At 54.8% G+C, this 4,937-nt stretch overlaps 1 long non-coding RNA gene across 3 annotated transcripts; it reads left to right on the top strand.

The window, feature by feature from the left end:
• The first annotated feature begins 370 nt into the window (after window positions 1–370).
• On the top strand, window positions 371–2,786 carry LOC132009689 (uncharacterized). 3 transcript variants are annotated; one of them, XR_009402038.1, is made up of 3 exons: window positions 371–641; window positions 1,644–1,737; window positions 2,493–2,786. It is a non-coding gene; the product is annotated as an uncharacterized LOC132009689 (long non-coding RNA). The 3 variants fall into 3 exon arrangements; XR_009402037.1 differs by having other exon boundaries at window positions 371–591; XR_009402036.1 differs by lacking the exon at window positions 371–641 and adding an exon at window positions 648–772.
• Window positions 2,787–4,937: the final 2,151 nt, after the last annotated feature.

Raw genomic sequence — 4,937 nt, forward strand, 5'->3', positions numbered from 1 at the left:
CCGCCCTCATCCCCTCCCCCCTCCCCCACCGCTCCAGCTGCTCACCTCCTCAATGTCCTCTGAGCCCTAGAGCACAGCTCCCGCTTCGCACATGCTGTTCCCCTTCCCACACGGGGCCGCCATTACCACCCCACTTTTGCAGATGAGAAAACTGAGGCCCAGAGAGGCAGAGCGACTTGCCCAATGTTACCCGGCCAGCCAGGGTCCGATCTGTGATTCCAGATTTGTTACGGGGGGGGGGGGGGGGCTGATCCTGAAATGTGTGTTTCCAAATACCCCCAGAGCCCCAACCCCGGGCCGGACTGTGGGGCCCAGGGACGATCTCTCAACCTCTCTGAGTTTCCATTTCCTCATCTCCTCCACAGGGGGCTTGAGGCTCGTCCTAGCACTAGGCACAGACCTGGCTTGGGAGTGCCAAGCTCCTGGCCCTTGTGGGAACTGATTCCACCCAGGAGCCGGTGGAGGCTGCGAGCCCCGTGACTCCAAGCTCCATCTGGGTGGAAGGCCTGCTTCAAAGATCCCTCCAAGGAAAGGCCCTGCCCCCGCCGCCTGGAGCTTGCTACCTGCCCTGGTGCCTACCAGACCTGATTGGTGAGACAGTTCCTCTTCAGGGCACGCCAGGCCTGACTCAGCCAGGCGGGGTGAGGGTGCCCCCGGCAGCTGCTCAAACAGACAAGCTTGGCGGGGACTTTGGCCTCCTCTGGCTGCACGGAGGAATAGGATATGGGGACAGTGCCTGTGTACCAGGGAGGAGGGGACTGCCCTTGTCCAGGTGGGAGATGGCTGGGTCGGGTGGGGGTGGGGCTGAGGAGGCGGGCAGGGGCTGAACCTCCCTTCCCGTGAGTGATGGAGTGGAGCAGAAGATAGCTTCTCTTCACACCAGCGCCCCTGCTGTTCCCACTGCCCAGAATGCTGTTCCACTCACTCCCTCCTCTGACTTCTGGCACTCCATGAAGATCTGTTTCCGGCCTCTCTCTCCTCCATTCCCCTGAGTGGCTGCTCAGTGCTTGTTCTAGAACCTCACCATCTGAGTCCGTGCAGCATTATCTGTATGCTTGCCTGTCTTTCTATGTGGGGGCAGGGAGAAGTTGCCTCGAGCCCTTACCCTTGGCCTGGAATGCTTGTACCCCTGCTCTTTACCTGAAGAACTTCTATTGGTTCTTACGTCTTCCTCGACTCCCTCCCTTCCCTGCCCAAGCTGGCTCAGGGGCTCCTCTGGGTCCTCCTGCCTCCCACACCCGGAGTTCCCCATCACAGCCCTGACTACACTCAGTTGTAACTCCCTGTTTCCTTGGTGTCCCATCTCTCCCACTCAAATGTCAGCTCGTGCACGAGGAGCAAGGACTTTTCTCTGCCTTACTCATGGTTATGTCCCCAGCACCCGGCATAGGGCTGTGTGTATGTATACTAGGTGCTCAATAAGAGAATGAATGAGGCAGAGTGGTACAGGGGTCTGGGGGTCAGGGGACTCTGACACCTCCCTGTCCCCTAGTGCCTACTATGTCCACCATCAGTGTGGTGGGAGAAGCCAGCCCTGTAGGAGGAGGATAAAGGTCTCAACCTCCCCAGCTGAGTGAGGGGTGCAGGGGGCGGGAGAGGAAAGCTGAATGTGGGAACCCACTGCCCCCTGGTGCCTATGACAGGAATGACAGGCTCAGCTGGCTCCGGACCCTCGCCCTGCGCTCAGCCCTTCTGCCCACAGGCACAAGGAAAGCCTTCCTCTTGCCACACGGAGAGGTAGGTGGGGGAGGGGGTAATGTGCCGGTAAGCCCGGGTGGTGGGCCCAGGATGCAAAGGCCATCTGTTCAACAGGCATCTCTTGAGCACCTGCTGTATGCAGGCTCCTACTAACCAGCCCCCACCCCCGTGGGGGAGGGGTGGTCTCATCACATGAGGTCATCAGCCTGCAGGTGCAGGAAACTGAGGCTGGGAAAAGCAGCCACCCATCTCAAAGCACACATTTGAGTCATAAAACTCAAAACTGAGTCTGTTGTATTTAAGGAACTCTCTCCCCTGGCTCTTCAGATGATTTTGGCAACTTGGAGAATCACGTGAATGAATGAATGAATGAATGGAGAGGTGTCTTGAAGCAGGTGGTGAACTCTGAGCAGGAATGGCCACAGGCAGGACTTAGAATCCAAAGAGACCTGAATTCCAGTCCCAGCTTGGCCACACCCAGACTGGGTGACCTTGACCTGGGGCCTCTATGGCCCTCAGTCTCCTCACCTGTGAAATGGGATATTACCTTCAGAGCTGGCCCTATGGGGCTGTGATGGGGAACCGTGAAGTGTTGTCAGGACAGCACAGAACCTGGGTGATGCTGCCTTGTCAGGCTGTTTTGCCTGCTGCTTCTGGAGCAGGGAAGGAAGTTGGAAGCCGGCTCAGGGGTTCCCGGCCTGCCTTTGGGAGTTAAAGTCACAAAGACAAAGGCTGGGCTGGGCCCAGAGAGGCCAGAAGGGCAAAGTGCAGTCTTCCTGTTTTTCTTTGAACAGATGGCCCAGCCGCCGGATGCTTGTCTGTCTGGATGCTTGTCCATCATCCCTGGAAATCACTCCTGTCTCTCTCCGTGATACCTCTGTGAAGTTTGCTCACCTTCCGGTGCTCTTACCATATCCCCACGTTTGGGGGAGGGATTCACCAGGGTCCCCAGACACCCAAGGGGTTTGCAAATAGAATTCCGGAGCTCTTCCTTAGAAGGAAAAACATGAATAGCACTTGCTCACCCTTCTTCTACTCGTTGGAGCTGCCCTGTGCCTTCCTGTTTAATGTGTTAAGAAAGGTGCTCACCTTCCAACCCAATTAAAACAGATTTTGATAACTGTATCCCAGTGTAATGGGTTTCCTTTTTTTTTTTTAAAGATTTTATTTATTTATTTGACAGATAAAGAGAGAGATCACAAGTAGACAGAGAGACAGGCAGAAAGAGAGGGGAAGCAGGCTCCCCGCTGAGCAGAGAGCCCGATGTAGGACTCAATCCCAGAGCCCTGAGATCATGACATGAGCCAAAGGCAGAGGCGTAACACACTGAACCACCCAGGCGTCCCTGTAATGGGTTTCTTTCTTCTTTTTTTTTTTTTTAAATTTTATTTATTTATTTATTTGACAGGCAGAGAGATCACAAGTAGGCAGAGAGGCAGGCAGAGAGAGAAGGAAGCAGGCTCCCTGCTGAGGAGAGAGCCTGATGCGGGACTCGATCCCAGGACCCTGAGATCATGACCCGAGCCGAAGGCAGAGGCTTAACCCACTGAGCCACCCAGGCGCCCTGTAATGGGTTTCTGATGGGCTTCCTACACCATCCTAGGTGTGTGATTTTGTGACCTTACGAACTTCTGCTAATAAGGGCCCACGGCCCAAAAAGGTGCCCCTGCAAATAAGAGACATTTTCTCAACATGCCTTCCCCCTGCTCAAAGCCTGCTCTGGCTCCTCATTGCCCCAGGAGGGAGCCCTGTTCCTCCCTGTGACCTATAGACCCCTCAGCGGCTCCATAAGCCCACCCCCTCCCTTTCCCCACCTCATTCCTTCATTCATTCGTGCCAGCAGCATTTACTGAGTGCCTGCTGTGTGCCAGGCATGGAGGACTTCCGGAAGGAGGTGATGTCAGTGCTGGAGGGCATGTCATGTGGGTGTTGGCCAGGCTGAGTTAGGGAGGGAGGGAGTTCCAGGCAGAGGGACCAGCAAAGCGGAGACTGGGAGGAGATGTAGAAGTCACCTGTGTGGAAGACAAGGGAGAGAGGGTGGTGGGTTTCCAAGGCCTCCCAGTGGGAGCCCGGGCATAGCCCTTCAAGCAGTGGGGAGCCATGGAAGGGCGCAGAGCCCCGCAAGGACACCCTGGGGTTTGTTTCCAGAAGAGCCAACCTTCCTGTCCATCACTGGCAGAGGCGTCTTTAGGTAAATGCCAAACGGAGGACAAATTGGCTGGGTACTTCAAAATTACAAACCTGCGAACCCTCAGACTCAGTAAGTCCCTTCCTAGAAATCCAGTCTTTCCATTGGAAATGACGATGACACACATGACTAAACGAGGTTGACGGAACAGTCAAGGTTGGAAATTACGATCCCCGAGGGTCTGAGTCCACAGCGCATGCGCAGCGGGGTAGGGCACGGCCTTACGGAGAGTGGGAATTCTCTTTCAATAAAAGACACAGTGAGGAGGGGCATCTGTGCAGCGCATGGAATGGCCTGGAACGAGAAAAGCAAGGTGCAGATCAGGGTGTACAGAAAGCCGCCTTGGGTGTCAAATGTTAAGGAAAAATGTATGTCTATAACCATCTTTACTTGATTTTCTAGATACTCTTAAAATTTCAAGAAACCGGTGGGGTTGGGGTAGAGGGCAGGAAGGACGCTTTTCTTTTTTATTTTTAACTAACAGACTTTATTTATTTATTTATTTTGGTGGGTGGGGGGAGGGGCGGAGGGAGAGGGTGAAAGAGAATCTCACGGGGGCTCCCCGCCCTGCGCAGAGCCCCCCACGGGACTCGACCTCACAACCCTGAGATCATGACGTCAGCCTTTTAACCGATTGAGCCATCCAGGCCATCCAGTCCTCCCCCCACCCCCCAGTAGATTTTATTTCTTTAAAAGAGGTTTCAGTTCACAGGAAACAGCAAATAGCGCAGAGTTCCCGTGTGTTCCCCGCGCCGCGCCCAGTTTCCTCCATTAGTAACATCTCGCTTTAGTGAGCGACATTTGTAGCAACGGAGAGGTCATTATGCACTGAAGTCCGGTAGTCCCCATTAGGGTACACCCTGCGTGTCCTACAGTCTATGGGTCTGTAGATAGACAGAATGACACGTATGCACCATAACAGGGTCATACATATCAGAATGGTTCCACCTAACATAACAGAATGCTTCCACGTAACAGAATGGTTCCACCGCCCTGAAAATCCTCTGTGCTCCCCCGCTCACCCCACCCTCCCTCCCGGCCCTGGCAACCA

This window comes from Mustela nigripes, chromosome 2, assembly GCF_022355385.1.
Source record: "Mustela nigripes isolate SB6536 chromosome 2, MUSNIG.SB6536, whole genome shotgun sequence".
In the NCBI taxonomy this organism is placed as follows: domain Eukaryota; kingdom Metazoa; phylum Chordata; class Mammalia; order Carnivora; family Mustelidae; genus Mustela; species Mustela nigripes.